Here is a 21,391-nt window from a genome sequence, read left to right on the forward strand (position 1 = left end):
AGTTCTTCGAGTATGAAGGATATTTCTTTAATGTTCGAATAGTTTCCTGCACAAAGCGATCCATGTAGTTGTCGTAGCCTGTCAACCAATATGTTAGGATCTTCCCATGAGGTATAATAAATCTCTTCTGCTGCGTTCATCATCATCCTTGCATGTTTATAAAAAATATTATTATCTCTGGTGTCTATCGTTTTAACACCAACCACAAGATCACTTTCGTCATCGTGCCAGCGATTATCACAAGCTTGATCAGGATAATTTATTTTATTACGACGTTTCCATCGTTTTGGTCTCAAACCACCATCACAGTCTTCACTCTTGCATGCTTTTGGTGCTTCAGCACAGTACTCAATCATGTCAGCCTTAGATGTGTCAGCACAGTCTTCGTTCATGCCAGCTTCTGATGTGTCACCACAGTCTTCAATCATGTCAGCACCACAAACTTGATCAGGATAATTTATTTTATTACGTCGGTTCCATCGTTTTGGTCTCAGATCGCCATCATAGCCTTCGATCTTGCCTGCTTTAGGTGCTTCAGTACAGTACTCAATCATGTCAGCCTCAGATATGTCACCACAATCTTCAATCGTGCCAGCTTCAGATGATTCATCAAAGTCTTCGACGTTGTAAGCTTCAGGTGGTTCTCCATCTTTCACATTTTCATGGAGACGTCTAGATATTGGAGTAAATATATTTTCATGTCTAATGTGGTTACAACTTCCTTCGTTTGTTTTAAATTTTAAATTATTATCTTGCTCTAGATCAGTAATTTTAGCATTAGCTTTTTCGCCTTCGTTCCTCTTCCGCGATTTTGTTGCCCAGTCTTCGTTATCTTTATTCATCTTAATTGTACAGGTCTTGTAATGTCTATCCAAGTAATATCTTCTACCAAAGGATTTCTGACACTGACTGCAATGGAATGGTTTTTGACAAGGACCCAAATTACACTCGCTTCTCTCATGTCGTTTAGCATTCTTTCTCAAGGTAAACACCTTGCTACAGTATCTACAGTGATGTCGTTTTGATACAGCAACTAATCCCGAATCAGGATTCATATTAGTTACTGAGACCAATGCCAGACGCAAACTAAGAGTTTTAAATTAGATATATTACTTAAATAGAATTTTTTAATTATTTCATCAGCAAGAATAAATTTATCTCATTCAAAGGTACTTGTTGCAAGTAGTTCTGCTTTTCAACAACAGATGTCGCCACATGTTACTTGCAGGTAAATAATATTTAGTTGTTTTATGCGGGATGCGGGATGCTCACTAACGATCGCAAAAGAAGGATGGCTTTGCTAGACTCCAAGGAGAAGGAAGTTCGTCCTTCCTGTTAGTGCTTCTTAGATTTCTCAGAGATTATTTGACTGAGTAATGATATTTTTTTTTAATTTCCACCTGATAAAAATATTACAAGTGTTGATTAAGTAGCAGAAATTCACTAACTACACGTAACCTTGAAAAAAAATGACATGCCTCATTAAGTAAAAAAAAATCCTTCATGCAGAGATCAATTTCTTATCTGTAACCAGAAGCACTCGGAGAAAACCATCAGATGTCTAGTCAGGAATAACCATAAGCACCCATAGAAAACCATCATAATATTGTCAAGAATAATCAGGAGCACACGGAGAAAACCATCATAATATTGTCAAGAATAATCAGGAGCACATGGAGAAAACCGCCATAATATTGTCAAGAATAATCGGAAGCACACGGAGAAAACCGCCTCAAGTTTTCTTTGATATTATAAAATTACAAAAAAAAATTAATAAAAAATTAAAAATAAAAACGAAAAAAATTCAAACATTCTGGCTTGTACTAGAACTCTAACTTTGCACATCAAAGAGAAGTTTACAAGCTAGCAGAATGTTTGAATTTTTTTCGTTTTTATTTTTAATTTTTTATTAATTTTTTTTTTGTAATTTTATAATATCAAAGAAAACTTGAGGCGGTTTTCTCCGTGTGCTTCCGATTATTCTTGACAGTATTATGGCGGTTTTCTCCATGTGCTCCTGATTATTCTTGACAATATTATGATGGTTTTCTCCGTGTGCTCCTGATTATTCTTGACAATATTATGATGGTTTTCTCTGGGTGCTTATGGTTATTCCTGACTAGACATCTGATGGTTTTCTCCGAGTGCTTCTGGTTACAGATAAGAAATTGATCTCTGCATGAAGGATTTTTTTTTACTTAATGAGGCATGTCATTTTTTTTCAAGGTTACGTGTAATTAGTGAATTTCTGCTACTTAATCAACACTTGTAATATTTTTATCAGGTGGAAATTAAAAAAAAATATCATTACTCAGTCAAATAATCTCTGAGAAATCTAAGAAGCACTAACAGGAAGGACGAACTTCCTTCTCCTTGGAGTCTAGCAAAGCCATCCTTCTTTTGCGATCGTTAGTGAGCATCCCGCATCCCGCATAAAAGAACTAAATATTATTTACCTGCAAGTAACATGTGGCGACATCTGTTGTTGAAAAGCAGAACTACTTGCAACAAGTACCTTTGAATGAGATAAATTTATTCTTGCTGATGAAATAATTAAAAAATTCTATTTAAGTAATATATCTAATTTAAAACTCTTAGTTTGAGTCTGGCATTAGTCTCAGTAACTAATATGAATCCTGATTCGGGATTAGTTGCTGTATCAAAACGACATCACTGTAGATACTGTAGCAAGGTGTTTACCTTGAGAAAGAATGCTAAACGACATGAGAGAAGCGAGTGTAATTTGGGTCCTTGTCAAAAACCATTCCATTGCAGTCAGTGTCAGAAATCCTTTGGTAGAAGATATTACTTGGATAGACATTACAAGACCTGTACAATTAAGATGAATAAAGATAACGAAGACTGGGCTACAACATCGCGGAAGAGGAACGAAGGTGAAAAAGCTAATGCTAAAATTACTGATCTAGAGCAAGATAATAATTTAAAATTTAAAACAAACGAAGGAAGTTGTAACCACATTAGAAATGAAAATATATTTACTCCAATATCTAGACGTCTCCATGAAAATGTGAAAGATGGAGAACCACCTGAAGCTTACAACGTCGAAGACTTTGATGAATCATCTGAAGCTGGCACGATTGAAGATTGTGGTGACATATCTGAGGCTGACATGATTGAGTACTGTACTGAAGCACCTAAAGCAGGCAAGATCGAAGACTATGATGGCGATCTGAGACCAAAACGATGGAACCGACGTAATAAAATAAATTATCCTGATCAAGTTTGTGGTGCTGACATGATTGAAGACTGTGGTGACACATCAGAAGCTGGCATGAACGAAGACTGTGCTGACACATCTAAGGCTGACATGATTGAGTACTGTGCTGAAGCACCAAAAGCATGCAAGAGTGAAGACTGTGATGGTGGTTTGAGACCAAAACGATGGAAACGTCGTAATAAAATAAATTATCCTGATCAAGCTTGTGATAATCGCTGGCACGATGACGAAAGTGACCTTGTGGTTGGTGTTAAAACGATAGACACCAGAGATAATAATATTTTTTATAAACATGCAAGGATGATGATGAACGCAGCAGAAGAGATCGATTATACCTCATGGGAAGATCCTAACATATTGGTTGACAGGCTACGACAACTACATGGATCGCTTTGTGCAGGAAACTATTCGAACATTAAAGAAATATCCTTCATACTCGAAGAACTGAGGGAAGCTGGCTACATACAATAATGGCTTAAATTAAATGTATGTGTATAAACTTGAAGATAAATTAATATATTTTTTTTCCAAATGGTATGTACCATTGATCTAAATCTGATTTCTAAATAAAACTTATAACTTAAAGGTGCAAAATACGTTACCACTGCCAGTCAAAATGTATACTAATAAAGACATGTTAGTAATCATGCCAAGTTCGATAAGAAAAGTAATTGGAATCAGTTGGAACCAATTGAAGATGGAGCTGTTGGAGCCATTTGGAGCATTTGCAGCTGCTGGAGACATTAGGAGCTGTCAGGTATTTGGAGGCCATTTGGAGCTGTTGGAGCCATTTGGAGTCATTTGGAGCTGTGTTAAGCATTTGGAGGCTGTTGGAGCTGTTTGAGCCATTTGGAGCATTTGGAGCTGTTGGAGCCATTTGGAGCATTTGGAGCTGTTGGAGACATTTGGAGGCCGTTTGGAGCATTTGGAGCCATTTTGAGCTGTGTTAAGCATTTGGAGGCTGTTGGAGCTGTTGGAGCCATTTGGAGGCCGTTTGGAGCTGTTGGAGCCATTTGGAGCTGTTAAGCATTTGGAGCCATTTGGAGCTGTGTTAAACATTTGGAGGCTGTTGGAGCTGTTGGAGCCATTTGGAGGCCGTTTGGAGCATTTGGAGCTGCTGGAGCTGCTGGAGACATTTGGAGCTGTCAAGCATTTGGAGACCGTTTGGAGCATTTGGAGCCATTTGGAGCTGTGTTAAGCATTTGGAGACATTTGGAGCTGTCAAGCATTTGGAGGCCGTTTGGAGCATTTGGAGCTGTCAAGCATTTGGAGGTCGTTTGGAGCATTTGGAGCCATTTGGAGCTGTGTTAAGCATTTGGAGACATTTGGAGCTGTCAATCATTTGGAGCTGTCAAGCATTTGGAGCTGTTGGAGCCATTTGGAGCATTTGGAGCTATTGGAGCTAAGAAGTAGTCGTTGCACGTCTATGCAGGGCTAAATGTTTATAAGATTGCTGGCTTTCGCAAGTGATTCTGTAGTAGGATAGAAATTGTGTAATAAATATTATGTTTGTAAAAGAACTTGTGGTGTTTAATTCCTCGAACCTGTTACTATTATGTTAAATTGATGTTATATTTATTTTTTTTGCATCATCCTAGATCGTACCAAGGACCTTAGTCGATCTAATTAATCAGTATATTGATCGGAAATTTATTTAATGATTTCTGAACTTTTTCCCGGATCTCTAGCATTAAAATTACACATTTCCAATATGGTGGTCTTGATGTCTGATAGGATGGTGGTCGTAGAGGATTTAGAGTCTCTTTACGAATGTTGAACATGGTTTATTTAAATTATTTTTTTTTACATAAGATTAAACATTATTGCAACGATCGGGTATCGAACCGAGGACGGGAATCGATCGAATCAATATGTAAATTAATGAGAGATTTATTTAATGAATTTTGGAACTTTTCCCGAATTTCTAGCTAAATAATTACGGATTTTCAAGATGGCGGCCAAATTACAAGATGGCGGGTGTCACAGTAATCAATGATTACTGCACTCTAGCGGATACGAATAAAATTATCCAGATGGAAATGTACTCTATAATACAAGTACACACAATATGGCATACTCCAGCAGGTGGTAGCTCCTGGTAGCATGTACTGAACATAAAATGTCGGATCCATGATGGTCGACAAGGACAAAGTCAAATTTCAGGGACAAAGTCTAATTTCAAGGTCAAGGTCAACTTTCAAGGTCAGGGTCAAATTTCAAGGTCAAATTTCAAGGTCAAGGTGTAATTTCAAGGTCAAGGTCAAAGTTCAAGGTCAAGGTCAAATTTCAAGGTCAAAGTTCAAGGTCAAGGTCAAAGGTGTGGTGACCAGATAATTCTACTAACATGGTATCAGCACACTCTAGCGGACGAAAACAAGATGGTGATCTCCAGCGGATGACAACAAGATGGCGGACATGACGTCATACTAGGTGACGATATATATGCTTTGAAAAAAAAGTGGTAGGAGTCAGTCTGCCTGCATCCACCATTGAGGAAGGAGCCTGTCATCATTTTTAGTTTTTTTGCACTCACCGGGTTCGAACCGAGGACGGTGATCGATATAATCAATCAGAAATCGAATAAGTTAATTTTTTGATGAATTTTGGAATTTTTTTCATTAAAATCGGATAATAATTAAAGATTTTCAAGATGGCATCCAAATTTCAAGATGGCGACCATAACGAAAATTGCAACATTAATAGGATCCAATATGGCGGAAAAAACATCGCCGGAATGTTCGAGAACACACAATTATGTCATCCAAAATGGCGGATCCAAAATGGCCGCCGTGATCTACTTGTCCCATTACACTATGTACCGTTACACCGTGTCCCGTTACGCTCGTCCAAGATGGCGGATCCAAAATGGCCGCCGGGGTCAAGGTCACAACCATCCGAGATGGCCGCCGCCGTGACGTCACAATCCAATATGGTGGTGATTTTATCCTTATTCCTAGAAATGGCTTAACTGAGGCTTGAGTTAAGGATGCTTAAGCCTATTTTAGGAATTTGTGTTCTTTCTAAGGCGAAAGACATTTGTGGTTTTTCGAAATCCTAATTTTCCCTCGAAACGGGAATTTTTCCCTCGAAAACGGGAAATTTTGAGTTTTTTTTGAGGAATTTTGGGTCAAAAATGGCCGCCGTGACGTCACAATCCAAGATGGCGGACACCGGCTCCGGCTCCGCATCCTGCATCCTGATCCAGTACCGGCTATCCTATACTACTAACGTTGTCAAGAATTATTCCAAATTATGTTTTGCCATTTTACTCAATGCGCCACTCCGTTAACACAACATTTTATAAATTCTGAACTACGAATGTCAGTATATTTTTTTTACGTTACGTTTTTTTACGTTTATCCTCCTCAGTGGGAATGTACATCATACTGTACATTCCAATCTGGTACGCTTTAAGAAATTTCTGTAGTTTTCTTATTATTAAAACTTAATTTTTGATGTTGGCATCTTTTAACCGCACTTTTTTTTTTTTTTTTTTTCGGTGGCCGTCAGAGATAAGTAAATAAACCAGATGGAACATAAACACATCGTTTGGATGAGGGGTTTGAAGTCTGGTGGGGAAAGGTGAGGGGGAAGGTCTGCCATATTACTTAGTGAATAACAGTGTTGATTTCGCCATTTGATTGCATTGCGAGTAGTTGAAAGTTTGTTTATTTATGTATCGTTAATCTGGTTTTTGAGTGTTGTAGGTGAATCTGTTGTAATTTCTCAAAAGTTTGGTTGTTTTAGAAGTAGAATGTGTGATTTTGATCCAGTGTGTCAATCTATAAAGCATGATATATTAATATATTATGGCATCGTGTGTTGCCTATAGTTGTGTGAACAGAAGTTCTAGGAAAACTGAGAGCCAGTTACTGAAGGAAAAACATAAGAAGATAACCTTTCACAGGTAAATTGTGTTAGATTATTTTAGTGAAATACTATTTTTATCGGCTTTATTAGTTGCTATCTATATGATATTCAAGATGCAATAAACTATGTCGCAATTCCGTAGGACCAAATATAATCAGACGGTATTGAAAAAGCGGTGTTACGCATCAAATGTTAATAACTGTTGGATGGATTCATTGTTAAAGAACGAGATATTAGCGTGGGCGATGGCTACCCTGAATTGTTGGCAATTGACTACATTATAAATACTTTAAAACACTGCGGACGGTTAGTTAGGTTAGTATAGCTACATAAAAAATACTGTCAAATCATTTTCATGGTTGAGGAATTTGTAATTTAATATGTAGCTATCCTGACCTAACGAACCATTCACACAATCTCCCAATTTTTTTAAATTAAGCTATACTAACCTAATTAAACCGTCCAAATTCATTATTTTAATGGTTTTAGAAGTATAACAATCCGTGTGTGTTTGTTTTTGAAAACAGCTGTTCATGTAAACAATTTCTCAGCGCCATATTGCTTAGTGAATGCCAGCTTCAAGAAGTATCAGTTATGTTCCATCTGGTCCATTTACTTATCTCTGGTGGCCGTACTCCTCCAATTCAGTTGCGCCCGCCCGTATCTAAGCGCTCGGATTTCAATAAAAGGCACCGCCTCTCGATAGAGTGAGACAGAGAATTACGTGCACGACCTTGAAAAAAAAGCGACGCTACAGCGCTCTGGCGTGGAAGCTGGTAACTACGAGTACCCTCTTGTGGAAATAAGAGCTGTCTAGCGGCGGAGCTAACAACTACCACAGTTTTGGATCCGAAAATTGGAATAATAAGTCCTATCCCCTCGCGACTTCTATAAGTTATATATATTCAATGGTATAACCTAGCCAAAGCTTCGAGTAATTTAACTGCGCTCATAGACCGATAAAATTTGCTGGATGTGAAAGAATTATTTCAATACAAGTATTTACTATTTGAATAATTCATACAGTCATTCTTTATTATTGCCCCGGAAGTAACCCGCATGGCGCCCCAGGGCCGGGCGAGCCAGGTAACCATTGAGAGATCTGGTCTTTTCATTTTTAATTTTATCGCTCGTCTAGATTTCGGACGAAAATATGAGTATTAATGAGAAAAAAGGCGAATAAAATTGTTACTAGAAAGTAATTTAAAGTCCTGGTCAATTTCTTTCGATTTCAAATATATTATCAAGCTTTAGTTTGAAAAAAAAAACTTTAAAATATTATATTTCTTTATATCGTATCATTTCATAACTATTTGATCATTACCATTTTTATAAAACCAAACCAGAGGTAATTTCTCAGGGAAAACTTCAAGATTTCATAAATAAATAAGCAAAACTTTCGTCCAAATTGGTAACCTTAAAAACATTTTTGTAAGAATCCTTTTTTTTATATATATTCATAGGGAGGGCACCCAAATACCTTTTATCTGTGGGACTATTCTACAACACCCAGGCTCCCAGGCAAGGCTCCTCTACAAAATATTAAGGCCCCACTAAAGTAAATAGTCCAGGGTCCTGCAAAGTCTATAGCCATCACATGTTGGATAGTTTACAGTTCACTGGGTTGAAAGCCATAACCATAACCCGAACCATTCCTAAGTTTACCTAAGTAAAAGATTAGGTTCGGTTAAGTTTGGTCAGTGAAATAAATAAGTTCTATTGGGGGAGTTTACTTCCATGAGACATGGAGGAAGGAGAAGTTTACAGGAGCTCCGCCTGAGGTTCTGGATAAGTATTACCTGTGATATTAGGCGATAGTGCCTTTAGGACTAGCCACAAACCTGGCTAGCTCAGTCCTGGGTGCATGGTTAGTGGGTTTAATATGTCCTGCAGGGTAACCATGTGTTGTGTTTTTCTTACTTGATATCATGGATGACCAATCAGGTGCCATGCATGAAATTTCTCAGGAATTTATTGACACCCCACTGCCAGGTGATGTCAAAATGTTTGATGAGGGAGAATGGCAGCAGCCAGGAAAACATTGGTAAAGGGGAGAAGAGCGAGACAGGCCATCTCCGATCAATAACCCAGCCATCGTTTGGCAACAGGCTGTGCAGATGTCTAGCCAGCAGGCTGCACCCACGAGTACAGAAGAAATCTCTACTGTCTCCCTGCCCATATCCCTGCGCAGAAATACAACAACAATTCTGGGAAAACCCAGTGCAAAACACAGGTTAAATTCCTGGATGTGTTTGTGGATGAAGACCACACATATCCAATCATTAAGCAACCCTGGATGTGACCTTGAAGCAGGACAGTGATGAGCTACTAGTCATGACTGCTACTATGGACGAGTACCACAGTATCATGCATGCACTCCATCAGGCCTAGGTACAACAATCCATGTTACTACAGTGGAAAGTTATCCCAAAGAAATTTGTGGACTGTTGGGTGTGTGGCAGCACTGACAAGGAATTATTGAAGCCGAGTTTGCTAAAATAGGTCTACATGTGCAAGGCTTTTGGTTCCTGACCAACAGACAGACCCTACGACCAATCAACAAGCTCATTGTTGAGTTTCCCCAAAATGTAAACTCAGACAGGATTTATGCAATGACAAAATTTTCCAGCCTTATTTTAAGAGTTGAGGATTACATGCAATGTGTGAGGGTCTGCAGTGAATCAATTAAAATTACTGTGGCTGCAGGATGTACCAGCAGGAGGCTTGGTGCCACCTTATGTAGCAGAAAAGGAAGTAAAGGTAACAACCAGCGGGCTGCAACAGCTACCCAATTCTGACCTTCTCACCAGCTGGCCTCTTAGACCACCTTTTTTCCCCAGGAACAATGTGATGTATCCCGAGGAGCGCAGCTCCCCAATAATGGCAGCAGCCGAATTTTAACTACTCAAATCAGTACACGGCTCTTGACCGGTACATGCTAGAGTACCCAGTCATAGTGAACCCATCCAGAACTAGAGACTAACCACCATTCAGGACATAAAAATGGTATAAGCCGAGGCAAGGACATGTGAAGAAATAACCAGTTCTTAAGACCCGAGCAATCGCTCCCCAGGAATGTAAATAAAGTTCTGCCTGAGGTTCAACAATAGTTCATCCAGATGCATATTGGTCACCACAAACCGCACTACTGACTGCATAGTCGCAGTCAAAATCTCCGAAGAAGCCAGTGATGGGCCCGAGCAGATTTCTGAAGCTAGTGAGTCAATCGAATACCTTCACCCAGGACCCTAACGTGGGACACATCCTGGAACCAATGTGCTACTTAATACTGTAACAGCCTAAAATACTGTAGGATACCAGTAAAAGCTTTGACTTGTCCCAGGCTTCTGGGAGGGGCACAGGGAGGAGTGGGAGTGGTCCCCGAGCAGGGGTCGCTGCCCAATAGAAGGGAGAGGTAGGAGCGGTCCCCTAGAGAGGTCGTTGCCTACCGGAGGAGGGAAGGGGTAGGAGAGGTCCTGCAGAGAAGTCGCTGCCTACCAGAGGAGGGAAGGGATAGGAGCGGTCCTTCAGAGAGGTCGCTACCTACCAGAGGGGGTGGGGGTAGGAGCGGTCCTCCAGGGAAGTAGCTGCCTAAATAATACTGCTCAAGTATTCTGCCACTTATTATTTACCCAGAAATTACTGGGGAGCGCTTTCTGCCTGGCATAGCTCAGCCAGGGTAAATATACAATGTATGTACATATTCATTAGGGAGGGCACATCTGTACCCTTCCTGTGCATACATATTCGAATTACAATACTCTTCACATTCACTTGTATAATTAACAGGTTTCTTGTCACAACACTGGGTATTTACATAATTGGCCTGAATTAGGCTGGGCAGGTAGACAAAGTTTCCTTAATTTACATTCCCCTTTGTCTGCCATCTAGGGGCGGGTGGCGAACTAACTTTCCTCCCCATAGATTGTGTAGGAGGGGTGGCGCACTTGGGGCTTGTGCTATCATACCAGCCGAGGCCAAACTGGTGGACATGACAGCTTTTTTGTTTTTTTGAGTTAATAAAGAATAACTAGCCAGATGGTCAGGACCAGTGGGACACAATGAGGAAATGACAAACACAGCAGTAAACATTGAAGGACAGGTGAAGCGAGAGTTGCGGACACAATGTTTGCGAACGATAGCATAACACGGTCGCAGAAACAAACAGGGGGGTTGCCACGCGCACTCAGCTGGCGCGACCTTGGTCACAGTGCAGCGAAACTTGGTCATAAACACAGGGAAGGAGGGGGAGTGTGTAATGATGTCAGAAGCGGCGCCGAAGCGGAACTGTTTATGTTATTAACAACACATGCAAACAGGGTCAAGAGGGGCTTCTTATACCGGGAGATTTTATTGGAGAAGGGAGAGTCACAGAGTCAGTGGGAAGCCAAACTACTCCGCCGCCAGGACCACGATTGGTGAGTGACCAGCCACGATGCAACGATGGTTCAATACCAGACAGCAGCACAACGGCCTTAGGCCCATGTAGCTTGTAATAGTTGGTATCTCTCTCTCTCTCTCATTTCAAAAACTAAAAATACTCACTTTAACAATCACTCGGTCTACATAATTAATAATTTAAAGTAAATCGTCATGTAATTTGGGATAAATTAGTCTGCAACAGTTGGTAACAAGGGAAAGGCACATACGAATCACGAGACAAATGAGGTTAAGAATAAGCTCTAGGAAATGGCCGACAGCACGATTTATTTATTAAAGACAGTATCCCTGATAGGAACGACTATGGTTCAGTAATTATGTGTTAGTAATAGAAGGTTTGACGTGTCCCAGCAACAGCGTCAGGTGATGGAGTGGCGTGAGGTGGGGCGAAAGGCCCACTGGTAGGCTGGCAGCTGCTCCTTGACTCACAGATATTAGTAATAACCTGCTATTTTGTTGGGCCAGGGGTAGAGAAGGGTTGTGGTCAGGTACAGTGCGAGGAAGGGGCAGTAGTTGGTGCCTTAGAGCGAGCACCCGAAGGCCGCTCCAAGGGGAGGGGAAGTTAGGCTCCTAGAGCGAGCACCCAAGGGCCGCTCCAGGGCCCTGATGCTCGAAATCGTTCGACTTCATAGACCATTCGAGTCGAGTAGAGTGATGAACTCGCATACGACTTGGTGTGTTCGACATTTGCTATGCTCGGGCTGCTACTTGTCGCATGCGACTTACACAAAAGTCTTCGAGACGGAGAAGTCGAGTGGATTGTGGGAATTCGGAAAGAACTGTGAATTTGTCAGGATGGCTACTCTGCTCGTGTTCCAACTGGCCAATCAACGATCGCCGTTTCGTTTGTTGTCGTGTTTGGTAGGAAGAAGACGAACTCTTTATCAAAACAGGAGTTCGGTTTTGACTGCGAGTGATGACGGACGTTCCTGCGCTTACTCGCGGTTAAGTTGGACAACTCGTTAAATGCAGTATTAGCGGAAGACATTGATTATGATCGTATGGAGGTAGTGTCGCGCAATGATGTAAAGCGGAAAAGCATAAGTGAAACCAGTGATCTGATTGAACGAACAAACAAATCATGCAAGCGTGACGTCCGTTTAAGTAATTCCTTGGGCGAAGACATGTCCGGCGACGGACGAGGCCGGGTGGCCGATCAACAACGTGGAAGTGGGTATGTACCAGGTGGGAGCGCACGTTACCCTGATACCTGTAGCGGTCCTTTCATTGTAGTAGTGGAATCCCTTGATAGTAATATTGGAAACTTGCACCCGATTTCTTTAGGTAAAAGATTGCACCCTAATCGTTATATATTGCAAATCCAACAAGCAGGTCCAAAACGGCTGAAAATGTACTTTAGTACGGCGACAGCTGCCAATCAATTTCTGGACTCTGATACTCCAGGCAAGATGAACCTGCGAGCGAGCATCCCCATGGGTCTGACGAGGAAACAGGGTATCATATATGGTGTTCCTTTGGATGTTAGTATGGAAGAGGTCCTCGACGGATATGAAAGCGCTACCCATAAACTCCTGCATGCGGAACGTCTCACCAAGCATATCCAATGCGATGGGCAGGATCTTCGGGTACCCATCAAGCTCCTCAGTCTCACCTTTGAAGGGCAAACGCTGCCTCCATATATTAGTATTTTTAAAGAAATATACAAAGTGACCCCTAAAGTCCAGAGCGTTACCATGTGTTATCAGTGCAACCGATTTGGTCACACTGCCAAAAACTGTCGTTCCACGACGCCTCGGTGTGCTACCTGCCTTCTTGTCCATGGACAGGCCTGCCCGACAGTTGGTACACCACAATGTGTTAACTGCCGGGGACCACACTCGGCACTCAATAAAAAGCTCTGCCCCATGTGGGAACGTGAACGTGAAATCAAACGGCTAATGGCTTATCATAATCTTTCGTATGCAGATGCGACAAAGAAGTTACCACCCAGTCCGTGTGTACCGGAACAACAGGTCCATTATCCTATAATAGGGTTCCCTGTTCTGCAACCCCATCTCCCACATACAGTTTCCACCTACAACAGTACACCTGCAGAGGTTCCCGCACCACAGCCGACGTTTGCTCACGTGACCCAAAGCACCATGCGACGTAAGACTGTGCCTACACGGCCCGATGGCTATACCACTTGTTACAAGGCGATCCCACCCGTCATTCCGCTGGACTCCCACACAAATGGCGACATTCGCCAATATTACGCGCAGTTCCGTCCTGAAGTGCCAGACATCACTATCGGACCAGTACACAATCCACACGCAGGTGAACACAACCTTGAACAACCGCCATCTACCCCTACAGGCACCGAGCACACTGTTCCTAATGAGAAAGTCCAGAATATCGTCGATATGATTGAGGGCTTGGTCAGCACTGCAAAGACAGATCATACGTTCGCCGTCAACAAGGATACCTTGATGGAGGTTCTCCTCCGCATTTTGAACCTATAATTTAATCTTCTTGTACCATCTCACTTCCTTTCAACCTTAAGATACTACAATGGAACGCTAGGTCATTGATCGCTAATCGATATCCCATGGAACACTATCTACACCTACACAACGTTGATATTATATTGCTATGTGAAACCAGACTTACGGACAAATATACAGTCAGGATACCAGGATATCACCTATACAGATCTCACAAACCTGACCGGGGTACTGCTATTTTCGTGAATAAAAATTTTAGTGTAGCGGAAATATCGATTCAATATCCACCCCGTGCTGACAATATTGATGCTGTCGCTATTCAGATTTATCACCGACACTTCGTATGGGCCATAGTGTCGCTCTATGTCCACCCCAACTCCTCCATTGATGCTGATACATGGGACCTTTTCTTCCGCCAATTTCCCACCCCTGTAGTGATAGGTGGGGATTTTAATAGCCACCATTCCTCTTGGGGTAATGCTTTTTGTGATGCAGCAGGCCGGATGTTGCTTGAATTTCTTCATACCTCGAGCTATATGGTCATGAATGACAAACGCCACACTCGGTTAGGTTGCTACCAACAACAATCTACTGCTATAGACCTAACTCTCATTTCTACAGATCTCGCGGGGCAACTTACCTGGACTGTCTTAGAGGACAATTGGGGGAGTGATCATTTTCCCATATTGTTGACTACGCAGGTCTGCCAACCTTTACCTCCTCAACAGTCTCCAGCAACAGCCCGGTTTCGTACCCGTCAAGCTGACTGGAGTAAATTCCGCGGCCTTCTGGCCGATATCGCCCCTTTTGCGGTCATAGGCCCAGGAACGGTAAATGCATGTTACGACTATTTCTACACGCAAATCTTGCATGCCGCTCATCAAGCCATCCCTATAACGTGCCAGACCGCTTGTCGTAAACGTAAACCCACTTGGTGGGATGATAAATGTCAGACTACAAATACTGCACGCCTTATGGCCCTTAAAACTTATAAACACTGCTCCACTCTCAGTAACTACATCGCATTACAGAAAGCACAGGCGGTGGCGAAACGGACATGGAAGGGGGTGAAAAAGGAAAAGTGGCACGCCTTCTGCACATCGTTTTCGCGGTCTACTCCCCTGCCACAATTATGGAGGAAGTTTAAACAATTTCGGTCTAGCAAAGATTTCTCTTATGTGACTCCTATCCCTGATGTCATAGTACCGGCCTTTATGCGGCATATTGCCCCGGATTATGTTCCCAATGCAGATATCCATTTCACTCCGCCTAAGCCGCCCCTGAATAGGTATATAGATCATACTGCCTTAATTATGCCTTTTACGCAGCAGGAACTACAAACTTGTATACGTCATACTCCTAACACGGCGCCGGGACTTGATAAAATCCCATATGTGATGATCCGGAATCTCCCTGAGAACTGTACTTCATACTTATTACAACTATATAATCACATTTTCGTTCATGGTGTAACTCCGTTAGCCTGGCGGGAGTTCATCGTACTTCCTATTAAGAAGCAGAATAAACCGCTATTAGCCCCTACTTCTTATCGGCCCATTGCACTCCGCTCATGTCTTGCAAAGGTTTTTGAAAAACTATTGAAAAATCGGTTACAGTGGTGGTTGGAAAAGAATAAGCTCATCCGGCCTGAGCAGTTTGGATTTCGGCCAGGTATTGGATCACACGAGGCCATTCTATCCTTATTGTCCAAAATTCATGTTGCCTTCAAGCTAAAGAAAATATGTACCGCGCTCTTTGTCGACCTGGTATCCGCTTTCGATAATGTTAACTTGACTGTATTGTATGAGAAGTTGTGCCATATTGGAATTCCCACTCAAATTATTAAATGTGTACACGCTCTTTTTTCTGTCCGACACTATTACCCAATCACGTCACAGACTCCATCGTCTGCACGCATCGTCTATACTGGCCTTTCACAAGGCAGTACATTGAGCCCACTCCTGTTTCTTTTGTATACCCAAGACTTAGTTTATCACATTGGGCGTACTTCCTATAACATTACTTATGCAGATGATATCGTGATATGGGCCTATAATACAACATATCAGGGAGCTCAGGACACGCTGTGTGACACTCTCCACAGGCTTCAGGCATGGACTGATAGCAATGGATTAGAAATATCCCCAACGAAAAGTAAGGTCGTGTTTTTTACGAGGAAATATAAACCGCACAATTTTCCACCCTTCCAACTGCTGGGTCAACCCTTACCGATTGCGACAGAAATTAAATACCTAGGTGTGGTATTTGATCATCGTTTGACGGGTAAAGCCCACATTAAATATCTAACGCATAAATGTCGGAAGCGCATGGATCTGTTAAAAGCTCTAACACACCGCACGTGGGGTGCGGAGGTAAAATTATTAAAACTATTTTATGTTACCACTATTCGGTCGGTGCTCGATTATGGCTGTTGTGTTCTTTACAACCTCTCTCCCACCAGGAGTTATGAACTGGAGAAGATACAGAACGTTAGTATGCGGATCATTTTAGGTGCCTTCCCTTCGACGCCTATCTCATGTATGCAATTCGAACTGGGACTTTTGCCACTAACCCTCCATAGAAAGTGCTTCCTGGGGAAACTTTGGATACGCTCAAGGGCATCTCATGTTGCCGGTTATATGCGGGCGGTGGACAAACTGGATTTGGATATTCCGGACGCTCTTAAACGAGCAGAGTCCCATATCGTTTCTACGCCCTGTTTAAACAAATATACTTTAACATATGATATTACGTTTCAACCGCTGCGAACTCAGGTCATAGGTAGTAAGGGACAACCGTCATATCTAACCGCTCAGGAGTTCTATGAAAGCGTGAATCATGTGCATTTGCATCGAACTATATATACAGATGCTTCCAAAACCGACACAGGGGTAGGAGCTGCCTATTACGATAGTCACACTAAAACTACTGGCTTATATAAACTGCCCCCTATAACTACCATTTACTATGCTGAGGCGTATGCGGTATATAAGGCATTGCAATATGTGCTCCGAAAAAAAATTCACCAATCTATTATTGTGACAGATTCATATAGTTTAATTCAGTCTCTCAATTCCACCCCTCTTCCTCGAGAACCTGTGGTCTGGCTTATTAAGGAACTTACACTCACCTTGTGTAGACTTAACATCAGTGTACAATTTTTCTGGATACCTAGTCATATCGGGATTCACGGGAATGAAATGGTAGACCGCCTGGCCAATTTGGCTCGATGCTGTGGTAGTACGGTTCCGGCGGTATCATATAATGTCCTTCTCCCTTACCTCGACCGGCTCATTATGGAGGAGTGGGATGCCGTATGGCGACGCTATGCCAGGGATAACGCAACCGTTTACGCGTCCTTATATCGACATAGACCGGTCAGCACGGATATCGTCTTTGATAATCAGCCGCGTCACCTCGCTGTCTTATCATTTCGACTCCGATCCAATCATACTGCTGCCCCTGCCCATTTGCATAAACTCGGTATTCAAGACAATTCTGACTGCACATGTGGTGCTGTCCTGGCGGATGTTAATCATTTACTTTTTGAATGTCGTTGTGTCCGTTCGCGGGATAACCTCTATGCTCAACTTAAGAGTCTTAATTTGCCTTTGCCCATGGCGTACCCTTCCTTGTTGTTTACGTCTACTTGTGAGGTCTGTATCGTGCTGTCCCATTTCCTATTCGAGAATGACATCCACATATGAGTTAATGGTAACGTCCTTGGGTCCCCTGTCCTTGGTGACCGGTGTATTATATTGACATTTGACCTTATTCCATGGCCTTCTTTCCATTGGTCGATGGGCCTCGACCGAGAAGATAGTTAGCAATGCATAGTTCCTGCTAGGTATTCCTACTATGCCCCTCCGCCTACGTGCGCTCCGCCTGGTATATATTTCAGTTGGATCCCGCTGGTGTTGATCTCTAGAAGAGGTGGTTTTTTGCAGCGTGATATTGAAGACATCTGGTTGTGAGGGACCATAAGACGTGTTGACCACGTGCGAGTATACTTCTGGTTGTGGGCGAAAGCCGTTAACCAAAAAAAAAAAAAAAAAAAAAAATTTATCAAAACACGTGCTGGATCGGGACTAACCTTGTTTGCTGTGCTTTTGAGAATTGATAATGAAGCTGACGCAAGAGCAGAAAAATATGTTGTTGCAGTTCATTGAAGGTATTTATTTCTACGTAATATTTAATATATGTCTATGATAAACATCTACTAAGTTAGGACGTGTGTAAAATGTTCATTTTATGTTACTTATTACGCAAACTTTTGCAATTGATACTTAACTGAAAACATTTTCTTTATTAGAACGAGCACATTGTAACAGTATAACTATCAGGAAAACTTTAACGTAACAAAACGTAGCCTAACCGTAGTGGGATGGTGTATAGTACAGGTTATCCCAATAGATTTCTAGTAGGCCTAAGTTAAATTAGTTTTCCAAATCTTACTTATGCATATGAGTATGTTATATGTTGTTGTTTTTTTCAAGATAGTTGTGAGATTCGCGAGATATGTTCTCTGAGGGGTAAATATGTAGAGTAACGGTATTTGCGAAAAAAAAAATGCTAAAAATCCGAAAATACTTTTACCAAAACTTGTTTTGAAAGAATCCATGTGCGTATTTGATAAAATAATGTAAGGTCTTCGTGAATAATGTGCTTTAGGCATAATTCATTTATTCCAATTTTCTGTAAAACATTTTAATTTAGGCTACATGAGTTGTAATGTTAGTGCTTGCACTTATGTTGTTAGTACAGTTGTGAGTTTAACTGAATTGTATCTTTATTCACAGAAAATGATGACAGGAAGTCACTGTGCAATTGAATGCATGTGCTGGTGCAAAGAAAACCTGGAAAGAATGGAGAAAGGTATGTTTGCACTGTACAATGAAGTTTTCGTATGCTTCTATTGTTAGTGTTGCATGTTGTATATCTGTAAAGTAGCTTATAACACCTTCAAACTGCCAGTTAGGCCTACATAGTAAGGTAGCATAGGCCTAATAATTTTAGCTAGGAATACATGTGAATAGTAGGGACCAGGTAGCTGTGGTAAACCAAATGATACCATCTTAAGGAACTACAGCATAAAATTTAGAAATATATGGAAAGTGTTAGTAGTATTTATTCGTTCAGGTGTGGCTGATGTACAAGAAATTATTTTCAGTGTAACAATACATCCATGAAATATTACAGGTCTAGTGGAGAGGAGTGATAGGAGTTATTGCCATTGTATTGAACTATGAAAGTGATATAACATAAACTCTTGTAGTTTATGAAGTTTGTAATAACAGATGTTTACAAAAGAACTAAAAATTGTCACTTTTTAATCAGGTTCATCTTTAAAACAAAACCCTTATGGCCATTATGACTTCATTTTTATATGTCTTTGCTTTACATGAAAATAAAGTCTTTATTTACAGTTTAAATACTAGGCCTATATTACATTTTTTAGGCCTACTAGTGAAAAGGGAACAAAAACACTTTTACATACTAACAAGAACCTTGTTGTTTTTTATTGTAGTAATTAGGTTATACTGTATACTGTATAGGTTTAACTTACATAACATATATTAACCTAGTGTGTAGTTAAAATAACAGAATACACCTTTTTGTTTGTAGTAATGAATCAGAGCTATGCATAATAACACAGATACTGAAACTAGGACTAGAGAAGTAAATATTTGTGCCTGGAATATGTTTTCAGGTAATATCACTTTTCCCTTACCTGCCTTTAGTTACATTATATTTTTTTTCAGTTTGAACTAACCAGAAAAATATTGAAAATATAAAAATAACATACTCCATACAACCATGATCTATGATGAGACTGCAGAAGGATTGACTGATTTTCAAAAGAGAATTATCCAGGTGGTGGGAAAAAGTGCCACATATGGCCACGAAGATGTGGTTGAGTCTGAAATTGTATTGAATAATACACAGGTAAGATATCTAGTAGAGGTAAAAAAAAAAGTACTTTGAATAGATATAAATGCTATGTTTTAGAATTTCCTGTTTCTGCATTTTTTTTCCGAGTCCATAAAATCATGTTAGTTTAAATTGTTTGTAACGTTGCTTTGATTACCAGTTGAGTTCCAAACAATAAGTTGAGAAAAAAATTTACAAACTTCCATTTTAATCATGTTAATTTCATTACTTACATTGGCATGTGTAATTTTATAAATGAATTTTATAAAATTGGTACAAAGCTTGAATGTCGTAGTGCAGTTGCATCATCCAACCAAAATGTTGCATTAATGTTTTCCCAATGTTCAGTTTAATACACAATGTTTTGATAATGTTTGATTTTGTGTTCTATGTTGTAATGTACAAGCTATCCAATTACCCTAACCTTTGTCAAGGAACTACTTTCCTATAAGTGTAAAATTGTAATTATATTTTTAATGAGCAAAAGTATTGTACTAAGGTTTTATTATTATGCTGTTTCAGGAGGATATAACTACTCCACTCATCATTGAAATTGATAAAGGAACTGTGGGTCAGTTAGAAATGGTCGATGAGGGCATGCTACAAGTTTTTTCAACTGAGTTAAGTGAGGCTAGGGTAGTCGACTTAACCTGCCAGCATACTGAAACTTCGTATGCTTCACAGTCCCCAGCTGTTCAGCAAAACGAAGATAATAAGTCCAACCTTCATGCTCGCAAGAGTAGGTGATTTTTGATGCTTCTCTCAACTTTTTCTTCTCATAAAAAATTGTTGTAAACTGTATTGCACCAGTTACTACAGTTTTATATATATACAGTATTTTAATTGTTAATGTATATTTAGGCAACAATCATCATGGCCTAGAGTGAAAACATCATTAACTGTTAGGTCTATGTTTTTGTGATGACACCGAACACAGGAGTGACACAGATATTTATTTTAAAACACATATGTTTAACTGATGGCTGCAGTGTTTTTAAAATCTTTACAGTTCAGTTGCAGTACATGTGATGTATTGTACGGTTAATATGAATTTACAGTCTTTCACTTTTCTTCTGTGAATTTTAAAAATCACGAAATTAAATTAATACTGTGGTCTGTGTTAGGGTGGTTAATTAAGGTTGCAGTTACAACTCTCTCTCTCTCTCTCTCTCTCTCTCTCTCTCTTCCCCCCCCTCTCCCAGATTTTCACTTTTCAGTAATGTATAACTTAAATGAAATTTAATTTGCAACACCTCAATGACTTTGTGAGTGTTCCGCTTTCTCGGAAGGTTGTCTCGTAACCTACATGTAATGTGCAATTTTCCTCAACCAAGATCAAGTATGTATATTTTCATTTATTATGTGCAACATGTTTCCAAAAATTGTTTGGTATGGTTTCGTAGTGGAAGCTGGATATATAACTACTCATCACGTAAAGTGGGCATTAATATTGTTTGGTGATAAACGC

The sequence above is a fragment of the Bacillus rossius genome, chromosome 1 (genome assembly GCF_032445375.1).
Source record: "Bacillus rossius redtenbacheri isolate Brsri chromosome 1, Brsri_v3, whole genome shotgun sequence".
NCBI classification, from domain to species: domain Eukaryota; kingdom Metazoa; phylum Arthropoda; class Insecta; order Phasmatodea; family Bacillidae; genus Bacillus; species Bacillus rossius.